This window comes from Rutilus rutilus, assembly GCF_951802725.1.
Source record: "Rutilus rutilus genome assembly, chromosome: 24".
NCBI lineage: Eukaryota > Metazoa > Chordata > Actinopteri > Cypriniformes > Leuciscidae > Rutilus > Rutilus rutilus.
This window is the reverse complement of record NC_140228.1, coordinates 29,610,722-29,629,826: the sequence shown is the minus strand read 5'-3', so window position 1 is coordinate 29,629,826 and position 19,105 is coordinate 29,610,722.

The window sequence follows — 19,105 nt, the reverse complement described above, 5'->3', positions numbered from 1 at the left end:
CCTATACCTACGATACCTACCGATAGCTACCGATACCTATGATATCTTACGATACCTATCGATACCTAACGATAGCTACGATATCTTACGATACCTATCGATACCTACCGACAGCTACGATACCTCCGATACCTACCGATACCTCCGATACCTACCGATACCTACGATACCTACCGATAGCTACCGATACCTACGATATCTTCTGATACCTACCGATACCTACCGATAGCTACGATATCTTCCGATACCTATCGATACCTACCGATACCTACGATACCTCCGATACCTACCGATACCTACGATATCTTCTGATACCTACCGATACCTACCGATACCTACGATATCTTCCGATACCTACTGATACCTACGATACCTACCGATAGCTACCGATACCTATGATATCTTACGATACCTATCGATACCTAACGATAGCTACGATATCTTACGATACCTATCGATACCTACCGACAGCTACGATACCTCCGATACCTACCGATACCTCCGATACCTACCGATACCTACGATACCTACCGATAGCTACCGATACCTACGATATCTTCTGATACCTACCGATACCTACCGATAGCTACGATATCTTCCGATACCTATCGATACCTACCGATACCTACGATACCTCCGATACCTACCGATACCTACGATACCTACGATATCTTCTGATACCTACCGATACCTACCGATACCTACGATATCTTCCGATACCTATCGATACCTACCGATAGAACCTGATACCTACCTGTACGATCCTCTCTCGAACTGTCCAACCTTCAGCTGCCTGCAGTCATCTGTGATCATCTGTTTACCAGACATCCAATCATCCAGCCTTCCAGTCACTTCTCTTCCAGTCACTTCTCTTCCAGTCACTTCTCTTCCAGTCACTTCTCTTCCAGTCACTTCTCTTCCAGCCACTTCTCTTCCAGTCACTTCTCTTCCAGTCACTTCTCTGGTCTGCCTGCAACAGGTAGGAACTGTCATTATACAGCCAGTATCACATCAACTCTCTTCTCTCCAGTTACTCACCTGTTTGCATTTTATAAAAAGAGATTATAACTCTTGTCATAGAGTTAAAATAAATAAATAAGTGTAATACTAAATTTAAAATACATTTATATAACTAGTTATTTTACAAAACATTTTAAGTATAACAGAGTTAGAATCACTGTAACTTGCATTCATGTTTTTAAAAGTAAACATCTCAACTTAACATAATGATTTCTAATCTCTTTACTGTAATTGATGATCCACGGTTGCGTATTTTATGATAATTCTTGATGATCCAGAAATGTTTGCCTTGTAGTAAATTATTCCCAAATGAATGGCCTACTTCCTCAGCAAACAGCATGTTGTATCATGCAAAGTGTTGAGAATTTGATTAAATGTGATTGATTGAAGCAGCCAAAGGTAGCCAAAGGTAATGCCTCCATATGAATTACAATGACCAGACAAGCTGTCAGTTGGCATCAAGACTTCATCTTCGTTTTTTCCCCAACACTTTGACTCAAAATGCCTTGACACACTCTGAGATTCTAACATTATTCAGTTGTGTCAGACTGACTCGAAGCGACAGCTCACAGCATGTGGGGCGAAAAGAACAACAGAAAAAACAACCGTCGCCCACCTCTGTCGCGACAGCTTAATACTTTTCCTTCACCTGTTGCCCTCTTCTTTTCCTCTGTCCCATTCTTTGAGATGCTATACACACCAGTGTGACCATTTTCTGCTTGAAATGTAATTTAAACACTGTAAATGGCATTCAGACATGGCATTCAGTCTATATATTAGCCCTGTATAATGACACTGTTGTCCTCAGAAGGTTCCTGGTGTGCCGATGGGATGATGAAGTAAGTTCACTCCAAACAAATGATCAAGAATAATATGCTGCTGTCTAAATGTGTCTCTTGACAGCTGTGACCCCGATTGTGTCGACCAAACAACAATTGCCTTTCCTCTCCATTGTTCCCCATGTCTGTCTATATATTGCATGTCAGGACAGTCTTTCATTATATGCATGCTGAGAAACTCTAGAGCAGGGTTTTATGAACTCAGATAGATGAACCTTTTCCCGTGTGTAAGTGCTATAATCGGGTGCTTCTGCCAACCCAGAAAACGTGAAAAGTGAAATCCAGTAACTGTGTTTTGTAAGCCTTTCTCTGCAAGCGTGCCAAAAAATAAGCCGATCAGATTTTGCTCTCCTTCTGACGTATGAAGAGGATCTTATTATAATATTACCGGCCCTTAATCTGCACGTTTACACCCACCAGCCGACATTTAGTTTTGCAAGCGACAACAGAGACGTGGGCTGCGTTTCCCAAAAGCATCGTAAGCCTAAGAAGTTCGTAAAAACGATCGTACGACTGATCTTAATATTACGGTCTGTTTCCCAAAAGCATCGTAATTTAAGTAGCACTTGAAAATCATCGTAGATCTACGAGTGCTCTGGAGTAATCGTAAATCCCCAAGTGCATCGTAAGAAGACAGAGTTATGAGGACACCTGCAGGACAACCGGCAGATTACACCTTTATTCAAGTGCAATGTGATTATAAGGTTTCAATTGTACTTTAAGTTTATTGTATACTTTACTACTCGTTTTTTGTTTGAATTAATTTCTAAATGAAATAATTAAAAAAGGGCAGAAAACAATAAAATAGAAAAAATTTAATCTAATAATTTTAATCTAAATTACTATTATTATTATACTATTACTAAAATGTATAAAATGTATAAATGTATAAAATATGTAATATGCTTCAAAGACTGGGAAAAATAGGGATGAACTAAACAAATCTGTCAATGACTTGTGCCATGTATTGGGCATTTCTTGCTTGGCCATCATGTGGTCCCATCATGCCATCTTTGACCTCCTCCTCCACATCTTCATCTTATTCCTTCCTGTTAAGTAAGGACACTCTCATATGTCCTGACTACAACTACAGACATTCTCAAACTGCTGAGGTGTTGTGGCTGCAGTCTGGACACTGAAGATGGAGGCTGAGGCCTGGGAGGGTTGTTTGGAGGACTAGGAGATGTGCTGGGAGATGGCAGATGAAACTGATGGTTCCTCTGAGCATGAAGGACCTGACTCAGGCTCAGGTTGAGTTACCTCTACTCCTCCATGGATGTCAATACCACCACAAATGCCATCTGAAGCACTTGTGCCAAGTATTGACAAGGCCTTTTCTTCCTCTGCTGTGAGAAGGGAGGACTCATTGGGCTCACCACCTGTTTTATTAAATGTTGTCCTCTGCAGTGCCCTTTTCCTTTTAGAAAGGCTTGCCACTTCTTCCTGACCTCCTTCCCTGATCTTTTAATGCCCCTAGTTGCAGTCAGTTTTCTAGCAATATCCTCCTAGATTTTTTTATTTTGTTTATTTGTTTGACTGCCCTTAAACCTGCTGAAAATAATACGTTTGTACAGCTTCACCTCCTCTAAAATGACATTAATCTCCTCTTTTAGAAAAATGTCTTTTTTTTTTTCTTTTTTTTTTGGTTCAGCCATTTTGCTGGTGTCTCCACCCGTAGGTTTGCGCTTTTTATAGATTTCAAAATACAAGCGTGTGCTACAATTACCAGCCATTCTACCAGGTGACATTTCAGCACTTGACAAACGGACAGCGACTCTTAAGTACACTGTAAAAAAAAAGTGTAATTTTACAGGTAATTGTCTGTATTTTTTTTACAGAATTTTACCGTTTTGTCATTATACAGCAAATATCTGTAAAATAAAAGGCATTTGCTGTAATTTAAAGGTCCATTGCTAAATTTACAGGTAATTGCTTGTATTTTGGTTTTACAGCAATTTTACGTTTTTTAAAAGGAACTTGTCTGTATTTTTACAGAGTTATGTGTAATTTTACAGAAATTATTAAGTAATATTTTACAGATTTTTTCTGTGAAATTAGAAAACAAAGAAAAGAAGGTATAACTGCGGAAATCAGCATCTATTCAATATGTTTTCCTTACAGATTATTAAGCATGTGGGGGTTAAAGTGAGTTTTTTTTAAGGTTAAATAAAAGTATTTGTACCATAGACTGTGATTTGTACATACAGTACCCTACATAGGCTACAGTAGGCCTGAATTATTTTTTATTTCACATTTTATTTTATACTCATTTTGATCATTATTATTCTCAGTATAATAATCTAGTATAGTACAGTATAATAATAAACAGTCTTATTCTCCCATAATTTCATCATGTATATTTTATGAATATATTTTTCCAAATCTCCGTTGCTTCACATTCAGGGCTTTGTGTGTGTGTGTGTGTGTGTGTGTGTGTGTGTTGAGTGCGCGCGCGCGATGACGCAGATTCAAATTCATTTCCGCTGTTTACTCCCGCCCACAACGGTTAACGTTAGCTGATCCGTCGAGTTTGGGCAAGCGGTCTACTCTCGTGAAGTGGATTGTGAGATCAACAGTGGTTCAAAGCAATCGAATTCGTCGAGAGCAGCCGTGAGCAGGAGCTGTTGTCAGTCAGTCCGTTTGGATTCTTCGGAAATAACACCCTTTTCAGTGAGCCTTGTTCGTCACAGCGGACATCATGCCAACCGATCACCGGCTGAGGTAAGAGTCTCATTATACTAAGTTACATGTGAACGATATTTTATATTACATTTGTGTTAAGTTTACAGTTTTCAAGCTAACGTTAGCATTCTTAAATGATGTAGGCCTATCTGTCAGTAAATCAATCTCTAAAAGTGGCAGAACATTTAATTTGTTTTATACTGTATTTTCCCATGTGAATATTCATTTGATCCTTGTGAGGCCACTGGATCTGCACAAGGTTTGGTTTTACTACAGTAAGACCACGATTGTGTTAGATTCCACCCATCTATTTATTTATTTATTTATTTATTTATTTATTTATTTAGTAGTGTATCTAGGCTCTGTCATTTAGAAACATGACTTTTCCTATCACTTAATGACACATATCTCTACCTTTCATTCCAGCCAGAGGATCTGACGGTTGCTGCTCGCATCTCAGCCTACCTGATGGAAAATTCTTCCTTCACCTTCAACTCAACCTTGCCAAGACAGAACTGCTTATGGTTTCAGCCAAACCATGCGATCCTGCTGATTTGCCTTATACAACATCAGAAAGATCTGGCCCTTCCTATCGGAGCCACACAACTCCTTGTCTAAGCTCTTGTTCTATCCAGACTGGACTATTGTAATGCTCTCCTGGCAGCTCTTCCAGCATCAGTCAAACCTCTGCAACTGATCCAGATGCTGCAGCAAGACCTAAACTCACTGCTTCAGATCTGTGTGTCTCCAGAAGCTTGTGTTCTGCAAGTGAACGGCGCCTTGTGGTGCTATCATCCCAAAGAGACACACAATCACTTTCACTGACCTTTCCCTGGACTGTTCCCTGCTGGTGGGATGACCTGCCCAACTCAACACATTTTCAAGAAACTGCTAAAGATCCATCTTTTCATAAACACTTGACCCAATAATACTAAATCTTTGTTTTAATAATAAATAAATGAACTTGTGTACTGTGCTACACTAACTGGGACTTGTCACTGCTCTTGTTGCTTCTATTGTTCTCTTAATTTTAAGTCACTTTGGATAAAATGTAATTGTAAATATTTGAAATAAGTTATATTAGAGTATAAAGGCATACAGCAATTGTCTTTTAATGTGGATATTTTTACATGTTCTAAATGATATACTAAGCCTGTATTTCCTATCATTCACGTATCTTGATGTTCAGTGTTTGTTTAATGAGTAATACTGTAAATGTGCAGGTATTCCGTACTTGTACGTTTAGTTAATTTAACAGAAATTGACTGTACATTTGCTATTATTAAGTACTTAATTAGAGATTGGTCAAAGTTGTGAAACTGGATCTGCAAAAAATTAAAACTGTAAATATACAAACTTTGTATTTGAATTTATGTACTTATTACATTTTTATACATAACTTCATAGTTATTTTACACAGAAAAACTATATATTAAAAGATAATTACTGTAGATAGACAGAGCATTATTATAAAATAAATTTATAAACCCCTAAATTTACAGTTTAACCTTAAAGTTAAATGTTCTTTTTATGTAATTTGACATAATTTATCAGTTTTTCCACGGTTTAATAAGCCATTATTAACAGTAATGTACTGTAATTTAATTAATTTTGACCGTAAAGTTAATTCTGTATTTTTACGGTTTTTGCCTGTAATTTTGTGAAATGGTTATTTGCTGTAATTTAACGGAACCCGTCTGGAAACTTTGCTGCCAGAGATTTACCGTTTTTTTACGGGATTTTTTTTTACAGTGTAGCACTTAAAGCACAGCTGCGTGCGATCATGCTAAGTCCGTTTTTGTGAAACACGAACGATCGTAAAGTCGCTCGTAGAAAATCCTCGTAAGTGCTCAGATCCATCGTTATCTGGAAACGCAGCCCAGTTCTAACGCAATGATAAAGATCCAGCAAAGCCTGAAACTGTTCTGTGGTTGAGCACAGACGAGCACTGAACACTATTGACCAGAACATGTCACCGCTGTCTTATAAACACCTCAGGAACTGTGGACACTTGTGGAGAAGTTCAACATGATGATGAGATGATCAATGTAACTCCACAACAACTACAGAAATGTCTCCACTAACATTCAGAAACTCTTCCTGAGTCTCTCCGTAAGGCTGCACTCGCTACTGGTTATTCTGGGATTCTGGATGAGTGAGATTGGCCTGTTTTGTTATTGCTGGAGTTTCTGAAGCTCGTGTAAAGACTCCGCCCTCTTCTGAACGGAGGCGGAGCTAAAGCTCATTTGCATTTAAAGGGACACACACAAAAACGGCGGGTTTTTGCTCACACTCAAAAAGGGGTAAATTTGACAAGCTGTAATAAATTATCTGGGGGAATTTTGAGCTGAAATTTCACAGACACATTCTGGGGACACCTTAGAGTTATATTACATCTTGTGAAAAGGGACATAATATGTCACCTTTAATAAATTGCTCATAATGGCCAGTGCTCAGAAGTATCCCTGCATACAGTATGTGGTTTGCAGTCTCTGATGTATGAGCACTGGTCGTCCTGTTATAATCTTCAGTGTAATGACCGTTGTAAATCCCCTCGGCGCAGCAGAACCTGGATCAATGAATTTGATGCTTATCTCCTCTGGCCGGCTCCCATTTTCTCTGCTTAAACTATTACAACTCTTTCAGAAGAAGATGTTCATGTAGAGACAGAATCTTGTTTAGAATGAAATACTTTTTGAGTTTGAATTTATTATTGATTAACTTCTTTACAGCAGTTTTGGAATGTGCATTACACTGTGAGCTGATCTGGTACGAAAACATCAAATGTAGTGGATAACCTGCACTGTAGTAATGCAGATGCTCAGTACCATTACAAATTCAAAAACTATAATACATTAACTAACGTGAACAAAAATGTAATGTATATTTATATATTAGAAATGCTATGAAACTTGACACACAAAACAGTTTTTTTTTTTTTTTAATATGCGTGCAAAATGCAAAAATTATAGAATATTTGCTATGATAAGTCCAAGTCTTGTTATTTACAGTAAATGTTAAGTGTTCTTAAATGTTTTCCCAGTTATGAGAATCAATAAGATAGCATGTTATATTTGGAAATGTTTTGTTTAGAAAACAAACAATACATATTGGCAATCATTTTTGCCTTATTTGATCAGCTTTGTCCCTGCCGGCTCCAGTAACAACGCAGTTAAGTTGTACTTAAAGGATAACTGTCACCAAAATGCAACTTAGGGTCTTTTTGTTAATCTACCCGAGGCAAACTTTCGTTTAAAAGCATAATTAGAATGGAAACGCCACTTTTCTTATCGACTATTTTTGACTGTCAGAATGCCGGTGGACACAGAGACAGTGAGTTGTTCAAAATCTTTCTCTTTAGTAAACTCTGTGTACACAAACAATGTTCTCAATGCTGGAGTTCATGTGTAGAGCCGCTGGTGAGACTTCCAGCAAAGTTTCATGTTGTGTCGAGCCGTCTTAGTGCTTTAAAAATAGAGATTTTTGATGCTATCACAGTCGTGCCCCAAACACTCCCATTCACAAGGCAATTTGAACGAAAACGAAAATACGGTCAAACTTAAAAGTGGCGTTTCCATTCTAATGATGCTTTTAAACGAAAGTTTGCCTCGGGTAGATTAACAGAAAGACCCTAGGTTGCATTTTGGCGACAGTTATCCTATAACCCAGCGGGCACCTTGATGTCAATTTGACATCAAATTGATGTCAAAATTACGTCAAGAAATTGGTCAAAAATGAAAATCAAATTGACGTCAAAGTGTTGATGTCAATTTGACGTCAAGAGTTTGACCTCTGCTGATGTCATTTTGCCAAACACAAAGGTGAAACGCATGGCCGTACACTTATCACCAGCTTCACTTAAAACTAACCAGATTTACTTTATTTAATTTACGGTTTAAATAAATATAATATTTAAATAGTTTAAAATATATTAAACATATTTTGATGACACCATGATGGTGGTTAGCGTTTGCTTTAGTTGGGCTCTTGACCCTTGACTCTTTAATATAAATTTTCTCTGGCTGCTATAACTGTGTGTTTATAAAGCACAACTGTTGTAGCTAAAAAAGCCATGAGAAACTGAGATCAGGAGATGTTGTCTGTTTATTGATGAAATCATCATGTAACTGCCTGAATCCCTGATCATGTTCAGTGTCTAATGCTTTGATTATATGGGATTTGTGGGTTAAAAGCAGTTTTATTCATGACAGAAATGATTTTTAAAAACTATTTAGTGCACAAAACCCTGTCATCTATGGCATTAATTAGACGCACACAGACATCAAGAAACAGTGTATGAATCTCAACAATGGTGACAATCAAACAAAATATCCAGATAATCAGATCAACTACAGCTGCATAATTTATTAAAGCTGCAATGCATGCTGGGAGATATGGGTGAGTTTTGATTGGTGGTACCCAGCATGCACTGCAGCATGAAGCATTTCATTGATTGTCACCATTGTTGAGAGTCATACACTGATTCTTGATAGCTAAGTAATAATGTTAAGTTTAATGCATTAAATGTTTTTAAAAACCTTTATTAATTAAAAAAAAAACATTATTCTCATGCTGTTAAATTAAATGGCTTCTATTATAATACAACATTAAAATCACAAGTCCTATATAACCAAAGATTAGACACTGAATAAGATCAGCGATTCAGGCAATTACATGATGATATTGTCATCATCTTCAATAAACCGCCAACATCTCCTGATCTCATGGCTTTTTTAGCTACAACAGTTGTGCTTTATAAACACACAGTTATAGCAGCCAGAGAAAATTTAATATTAAAGAGTCAAGGGTCAAGAGCACAGCTAAAGCAAACGCTAACCACCATCATGGTGTCATCAAAATATGTTTAATATATTTTAAACTATTTAAATATTATATATTTAAACCGGAAATTAAATAAAGTAAATCTGGTTAGTTTTAAGTGAAGCTGGTAATAAGTGTACGGCCATGCGTTTCACCTTTTTGTTTGGCAAAATGACATCAGCAGAGGTCAAATCTTGACATCAAATTGACATCAACACTTTGACGTCAATTTGATTTTCATTTTTGACCAATTTCTTGACGTAATTTTGACATCAATTTGATGTCAAATTGACATCAAATGCCCACTGGGAACAAGCAGTCTATGAGCTGGTTTGGGAATAGCAGCTACTCCATCGTAAAATAACATTCAGCTTTAGTTAAAATGATCTTAAGAATGTGATTTGCAATGTTATCTGGAAAACCCAGCCCTCTTGGGTTTGCATAATCATTTATTCTATTCTCTTTTTCAAAGATAATCATGAGACCAATTAATGGTAAAAGTATAAGGAAAAACTAAGTACAGAGAGGAGTGGAATAAAGTGTTTTCAGACATTATTCATTTGAGGAAAATCCGCTGCTAAAGCAGGGTGCATCATTAAACTCTAATCGAAGCGGTTCCAACTCTTGATGTGAAAAACAAGTAATTTCACAAGTTTAAATGGTGCGTTAAGAAAGGTTTAACGAATCTCTCTATCCTGCTGATTTTCTTCCTTTCTGATTGAATCAGGAGATTGTCTGGAAAACAAAAATTGAAACTGACGGTTGCTAACACAAAAATCTTCTGTGATATGATGGTCTAATTAAAAAATGATATGCTGGCAAAATTATAAGTAGGTACAGTTAACTATTCCACTCAAGCCTAACGTGTGTTTTATGCAAGTGATACCTCAGCACTATAGCAGTGTTTCTTGGTGGATTTGTTGTTACCCAGCAAGCAATAGCCGTCATTTCACCATCTAGGTTAACTATAGACCCGATATAGTCCGACTACTAACACACTTCTAGCCAAAATAACCTTGGATTTGGTTACTTATAATTTTTGCCAAAATAACTTGCGAGATGCATGATATTCCATCATGTAAGAAAAGTAAACAGTGTTTACAAGGTGTTTGGTTTCATTTCTTCACTCATTTCATTTCTTTGTTATCTAGTTGTTGACTAGTCTATTCTATTCAATTTTCACTGACAGCCCAAATTTTGCCTTGTTTTAGCCTAGACGTCTGGGCTTTGCTTGGACACTATTAGATGTCTTTTAAACGCAGAATTGCGTAATGCAAGGAAAAAAAAATCTAGTTTCAAATTATGAAACTCCAATGTTCATTTTCCTGTGAGTTATTATATTTGCACATTTAAACACCATTATAATAGCTTTATCTATGGGTATCGCCAAGCAAGGCTTTGTCTTCCCTCTCTGTATGTCATTCTCTTTCTCTCTCTCACAAACAAAAACACTCTTACCCACACAGGCACAAAAGCACTAAGGGAAAGACAAATCAATGCTTGGAGAGAGCGCTGCGAGACAGCTCTTTTAAAAACACTGAGGTTAATCTGCGCGTGCCAGACTCGCTGTGCGATGCATCACCTCACACTAATGATCTTAAGAGTTCTGGGAGGATATTTGCTATATGAATTGTCAGAAAGCAATTTTCGTACCTCTCTAAGGGAGATCCTCTCTGCTGTAAACCAGTGTTAACTTTGGTGGATAAAGGGCACAAACAACAATAGATGCTCAAGAAAAGGTGATTTTTGTGCCAGTTCAAAACCCTGTGAACCATGACGCTCGTAGCAGAAGGATATGCTTTGTGCTTCTACACCAAATCTAAAAGCAATATAGCTTATAAAGCTTTTCCTTGTGTTTCCGAAACTTCAAACTAATGTGCAACAGAACAATACTTTGGCGAAGTTAACCGGGGGAGGACATAGTGTTGGGTCAGGTCACGTGGTTATTGATTCATTGACTACAAACTGTGTTTAACTGGTGTGGTGTTATGGAAAACATTAGACTCTTAATGTAAAACTTAATTACCAGGATCATATAAAAAAATACCGGTAAATTGGTCCAGGCAATTTAGCAGTTGTAACATTTCCAGTAAATTACCGGTAATGTGTGCTGCGTGAATGCAGAATGAAGATTACCAGTATGATCTCCTACGAAGACAGAAGTCTGCTTTGGGCCAATCATAAAGTTCTTATGGAGATGACGTGATTACTCAGCACTGTTTACGGTAAGCTCTTTAATAGTTTTTCTATGTCAATATGCGCAAGCTGATCATATTTGGCCGTTGTGCAACGTCTCAACGCATCGCGCTCGAGACCCAGTCTTCTTTTCCATTCATCAGCGCTGCAGTTGTTGGATTACTAGTGTGTGTGTCGTGTTTTTAAGAGCAAAAACACGTTCTGTTTGATCATCCCCTTATGCCTGTCACTCAGACGTGAACAAATGTTGTCAAACTGAACAGATAGTTAAACTAAAGCGCTTCTCCTCATACGGGCAGATGAAGACAAAGGAGTGGTGTTTAAAGATCACTTCCGATGACTGACATAACAGAAATGAACTGTGTTTTGGAGCTGAAGTGTGAATGGTCTCGTACCGGTAAAAACCCAGAACTCTGTTGCTTGTGTGAAAAGCATATTTGTATATTTACCGGTGAAGTCATTCTGGCAATTTTACGGTTATTTACCGGGATTGCTGTGTGAAAGGGGCTATTGTCTCATGCAATCCTTTTTTCAGTAATATTATAAACACAGATCTGTCTCACTCGTTCTAATGTAGCTTCTGTATACTGAACAGCATTTCCTCTGGGATTTCAGGGACCGGTTCTATGGTGGGCCATTTCTAATTGGATCTTTATGGACTAACACAAATAAATGACCAACAGCATCAGATAATGCTGCTAGGACACTGACAGACACCTCTCAAGGCCGTGACACACCAAGCCAACGGTCGGCCAAAGTCGGCTGTAGTTGAGCGTCTGTTAGCTCAGTTTTTGAGGTGTGTTTCACCGTCGGACCCCGTCTGCAGTATTTTGGCTGGTTGAGCATGTTGAATCGGCATCGGGCAGTCGTGAGACAGATCAAGTCAGCTTAGCAAACCTGAAACCTTATACACTATAAGAAGAAAAACAAAAGTGACCAAAAGCAAGCAAATGGGTAAGTCAAGAAGGAAAACACAGAAGTCGTACCTGAGCATTTCAATACGCAAATATTTGGGCATTTGGAATAAAGAAAGAACACCAACTGGTCAACATGATTCCTATTCAAAATGGTAAGCAAGTGCTTCTTGTTAGTAACATATATAATGTAAGACTTTCAGATCTTTGCAGAAAAACATCCATCTTCATTTGTAGGAATGCAGTATTTATTTATTTATTTATTTATTTTTTTCTAAACTTCTGGTACACAGTTATTACTATTGTATCTGTTGATAACAATATCAGTAGTGCATATCTCTTTTCCTCATTGTTTTTTTGTTGTTGTTTTTTTGGGGGGAAATGCTCCCAACAAACACATCACTGGATCTAGAGATATCTCTACCTCTAGTATTTTGTCTTTACCACTTTTCCAGAATTCTTGAATCTCAGATGTGTATGATCTCCAGTTTTACCACATTTCCCCCAACATAATGCCAGAGATGTTTCTTTCACACGCACAGAGATCACTTTCCAGTCGGATTCTTTCCATAATTGATCATTAATTCCTTCATGACACCCCTCACACAATTCCTCCCCGATATCATCTTCAATTATAGTATTTAGTTCCAGTTCCCATTTTCCTTTTAATATCCCCTGTGTTTTGTATATCATTTGTTATTAACCTTTTATAAATTAGATGCATGTCTTTTAGTGTTTTAATATGAATAAAATATTCTTCTATTTTGTTTGGTTCTTTCATCACCAGTCCTTTATGACTTATAGTGTCTTATTTGGAAATGTCTGTTCACATCATTAGAATGAATAGAATACTAAATTGTTCTTGAAGTCGTGAAAAAGATTTATGTTCTGTTCCATTGAATAATTGATTCATTATGCCAAGACCTTTATCTGCCCATGTTCTGAATCCACTGTCCCACATAGATGGAAGAAATTCAATATTACCTACTCATGGCCCTAGAGATTGATTCTGCCTCTAAACCCTTGAAGGGCCTCTAAACCCTTTTACATTTTGCCCTAGGTTCTTTTCTTTTTCTTTTTTTGCAGAAACATATGTTCTAATTCATTTATCTAACACATTGAAAACAGAGATGGGTAGAAGAGACTGGAACAAAAAGAGAACAAGTTCATTCTTATCCCCTCAAATCTACCCAGCAACGAGAGAGGGAGAATATTCCGTCTCGCTATATCATTTTTTAATTGTTTTATTAGTTTATAATGATTCGCCTCGGATAGCTGGTTGGGATTAGGTGTAAGAATAATTCCTAAATATCTAAATTCTTGTTTGGATCAGTGAAATGAGACCACTTAATTTAACTGGGATGGCAAAGTATCAGAGATCATCATTGCTTCAGATTTATTTTCATTAACTTTATATCCTGAGACTCGTCCATATTTTCCCAGACATTGCATGAGTGCAGGGATGGAACGAGATGGGTTGAAGAGCAGTATATCTATGCTCTTTTATGATCTGTCCTCCCTTCATCCTCTGTTCCCTGAATCCTTGCATTTTGAAGTATGGCTTCTGCTAATGGTTCAATGCTCAACGTGAAAAGAATAAGCGGCAATGAGTCTCACATCTCTCTCCACCCCCAACAAATGGTCATGGACATGTAGCATCACTGTATGTTTAAATGGTCACGCGAAATGTTGTTCTTAAACTATGTAACTTTCTCTTCCTTCAGTGTTAGGCTTCCACTGTGGAAGTGTGGATAGACCATACTCCATGAATGGCAAACACTTTAAAAAAGGGCTTGTGTTGTTCATTCAGAGTTGTACAGTCAGCACAGGTGGGATTAACCTTGCAGAAAATATTCTGCAACATATTTGACTATCTAGCCAAGTTTTACTAAAAGCCCATCTTGCCAGCGGTTATTATCAAAGATTTATTTCTTTAATGATGGCATGTGTTGTCCCAGAAGCCTGAGGGAGCAGTGCCCCTGTTCCCTGAAAACACATCTCTCTTGTGTAACATCTGCTGGTGTTTAAGCTCCCCAGGGGCCGGCCCTTTGTAATCAAGGGTCTGATTGTTCTCCAGTGATTTTGTGTGGTTTCTCTACAGGGACAAATAAACTATTTCATCAACAAAGGATTGTCTCAAATGAACACATGAATGAACTTCCAGACCAATATATTAGTTTAAAGAGTTTTCCTGAAACAAATTGGTCACCCTTTACTGCATGCAGAGACTTTTTTTTGTTTACAAGATTAATACTATTTGTTCTTGCATCAAACCATATAGAGGGTATGCACTGATACCACATGAGCTTCTGCGTGACTGGATTTAACAGCGGAAACGTGAGTAAAACAAACGATTATCAATTTAAACTAAAGGTTGGACTCGATATAGTGTTCCTTACAACTTACCAAAGATCCAGTGATCCGTGTTGACATGCAGCAGGAATCGTGTTTCCTGACATTTATATGAGCCTGATTTCCACGCCAAGGAAAAGCATAAAGCAAATTGGTCTGTGAACACTTTATATAAATACAATATAGGTGATCTAAATTCATGGATCACTTATATCTGTCATGTCTTTGTCATGTTTCCTGTTGTCATGTGATTCCCTGTTATAGTCATGTGATCCTGCCATGTGTTCCCTTGTCTGATGTGTCATGTTGTCATTGGTTCATTGTTCACAGGTGTCCCTTGTCTTGTCATTAGTCCTTGTGTATTTAAGCCCTCATGTTTGACATGTGTCCTTGTATTGTTTCCTGTAACCACTGTTTTGTCTTGTAAGTCCATGTCCATGTTCTGAGTTCCACTCCTTTGTTTTATGTCTGATCATGTTTTGGTATTAAAGCTGCTCTTGGGTTCTCACTTCAACTTGCCTCCAGTGGATTCTGTTACAGAATACTTGACCCACAATGAACCAATGACAACATGACACATCAGACAAGGGAACACATGGCATGATCACATGACTATAACAGGGAATCACATGACAATAGGAAACATGACAAAGACATGAGACATGACCAAAACAAGACGTGACAATATCAATGTTATATATGTTATATATCATCAAATCGTCCAGCCCTAAAACTTGTATAGTTTTTTTGTCAGTGTTTATTTAAAAGCGTCAAATTATGCAGAATATACGTAGGTCAATATTTAATTGATGAGTTGTCAATACAATGTATAACAATACAATATATAGGGTATGATTTTAGCCCTAAATTCAGCATATTGACACAAAATGATAACTGCTAATCCAGCTTTCTCTGCCTGGATCCAGTTGTTTCTGTGAATCCCAGCGATTAATTAGCTTCTCTGTAGCTTTAACCAGTCTGTAAAAATATACCTCAGATTTCTTGTCAAATCTGGTTGTACAGTCGATCTCAAAGCTCTTTCCCGGTATAGATGTGTTTTGTGTGTTTTTCGCGACATTCACACTGAAAACAAATGGTGCTAAGTGTGTGTAACCGTATATATAGCTGCTTTGCTTTCTGGTTTCGGACTGTTTTCTGAAGAGCATTTTACAATGTTGCATATGAATGTAATGTGTCATAAGAGTGTTGGACCATTAGATGCTCATTAGAGTGCATCATTTAATGAACATGGCCGTGAAGATAACCGTCTAAAGCACGTTTTCTAATGCACACGTGTCAAACTCCGCTCCAGGAGGGCCACTGTCCCGCGGAGTGCAGCTCTAGTAATCCGGAAGACCTTGATTATCCAGTTCAGGTGTGTTTAATTAGGGTTGGAGGAAAACTCTGCTGGAGAGAGAGAAAGCCGGGTGCACACTGTGTGATTTATATAGACCTTTGTTGCTTGTCAAACTGTACGAACATGATCATCGCTGTAAGTCATGTCACACTGTAAGATCTCAGTTGTCATTAATGTCAGACTGTACGACAGTCCAGACGCGATGAAAACGGACGCACACAAGAAAACTTGTCCGGAGTTTTACATCATCAATCAATGAGGCGTTCGGTGACAGTGAGCTGCGTTACACGCCGGACTGAAATGGTGGCTACAAAGAAATCTCGAATGTTACTTTTGGTCACGGCTTGTCTTGAAAAACGAAGGCGATGTGACGGTGGTCGTAGGAGAATCACTGCAGGACTTTTTTACGCAATTTAAAAATGTTACGCAACGGCCATTAATCGGCTGTCGGTGAACATGTCAAACTAACGATCAAAGACTTCAGATTTTAGCCTAGGATCAGAGAAATCTTTCCGGATTTGTGTTCGTGTTCTGAGTTCCACGCCTTTGTTTTATGTCTGATCATGTTTTGGTATTAAAGCTGCTCTTGGGATCTCACTTCAACTTGCCTCCAGTGGATTCTGTTACAGAATACTTGACCCACAATGAACCAATGACAACAAGACACATCAGACAAGGGCACACAAGGCATGATCACATGACTATAACAGGGAATCACATGACAACAGGAAACATGACCAAACACATGAGACATGACCAAAACAAGACGTGACGATATCAATGTTATACTATATATCATCATATCGTCCAGCCCGGGATCGTCCAGTCTTTTATTTTTTTGGTCAGTGTTTATTTAAAAGGGCCCAATTATGCAGAATATACGTAGATAAATATTTAATTGATCAATTGTCAACACATTATATAACAATACAATATACAGGGTATGATTTTAGCCCTAAATTCAGCATACTGACACAAAATGATAACTGCAAATCCAGCTGTCGGTGAACATGTCAAACTAACCATCAAAGACTTCAGATTTTAGCCTAGGATCAGAGAAATCTTTTCGGATTTGCAAAATTTGTCTCAGACGGCCAAACTGTGGCTAAAATGGATTATGGATATGGGCTGCTTCTCAAAACTCAAATGCTTCCTTATTTTCCTGATCCTCCGTCCTCCAGCCCGTGACCCGAAAAACCAATCCGAGTTAGGCATCTTGAAGGACATCTCAGTTCTCTAACTGCACAGCGAGGAGCGAGGAGTTCAGGACAAGAAGCTTCCCGAGGAGCGATGAGCGAGGAGGCACAGTTTATGCGGAAGCCTTTCTTGTTGAAAAACCTGCATTTTAACTTGTTTTAACTCATCAGTTTAAATAAACCATACATTTCAATATGTTATCAGTTTTACCCTGTAATAAAGCCTCATTGCCTCAGTATGAGTTGTGGTCGCTGAGAAACATCGGTGCCGTTTCATTGGCCGCTCTATTACTCAGTGTTTTACTGCTGCTGTAATCTTGAGGGAGAAGCTGCATATGTGTGTGAGAGGAACAGCAGTGGAGTGAAAGAAGGAGAGCGTTAAACCAAAACAACAAGACTAATGCTAACACACAGCAGTATCTGTGTGTGTGTGTGTGTGTGTGTGTGTCTTTACTTAAAATAAGTGAATCTTTATTTATTTATTTTAAATGGGTTGACTTTAAAGAATTTTTTTTTCTGATATGGCTGCTGCTTGCTTCTACTTTTATTTATGTATTTGTATTTACTTATTTTATATTTATATGGTCTCCTCATGTGTATTTATATGGTCTCCTCATGTGTTATACATGTACAGTGCTATGCATAAGTTTAGACACCCATGCTAAAGTTGACTAAAAAGAGGAATAAAAAATCATCTTTTGGAAATTGAACTTAATGCCTTAATTTAAAAAATTAGGAAAAATCCAACCTTTAAGGACACCAATTTTCTTTGTGAATGAATAATGTATCGTAAATAAATAAATGTTCTTCCTTAAAATACAGGGTGCCTAAGTCTGGACACCCCTATGTTAAATTCCCATAGAGGCAGGCAGATTTTTATTTTTAAAGGCCAGTTACTTCATGGATCCAGGATACTATGCATCCTGATAAAGTTCCCTTGGCCTTTGGAATTAAAATAGCCCCACATCATCACATAGCCTTCACCATACCTAGAGATTGGCATGGTTTTATTTCAGTTAGCCTAAAAGCTGGTTTGATTTGCATTGAGAGATGATCTTATGGAAAGTACCCCATGCCAATCTCTAGGTATGGTGAAGGCTATGTGATGATGTGGGGCTATTTTAATTCCAAAGGCCAAGGGAACTTTATCAGGATGCATAGTATCCTGGATCCATGAAGTAACTGGCCTTTAAAAATAAAAATCTGCCTGCCTCTATGGGAATTTAACATAGGGGTGTCCAGACTTAGGCACCCTGTATTTTAAGGAAGAACATTTATTTATTTACGATACATTATTCATTCACAAAGAAAATTGGTGTCCTTAAAGGGTGGATTTTTCCTGTTAAGCTGCAACCCCACTTTTGAAAAATCCCCAGAAATGACATACCCAAACTGAAACAGATACAGTTCATGAACCCTTTGCATTAAAAGCACAAGTATGATCTCATTTGAAAGCTGACACCTGGCAGTTTATTGTAAATGTAGAATTAATTATTGTCATAATGACAAAAATTGTTATAAATAGCTTCAAAGTTTTGTAAAATTATTAGAAATTATTTTTTATGAAACATCCTCATGAAAATAAAATTGAAGTTGGCACTTGAGCAATCTAGAAATGCACTACAGCTAAAGCCATATGTCTAAACATTCTATGTTTAAAATCTGAAGATAATAAGTCCAAAACTCTGTATTTAGTTAAATGTTTTTCAAGACCATGTCAAATGACTT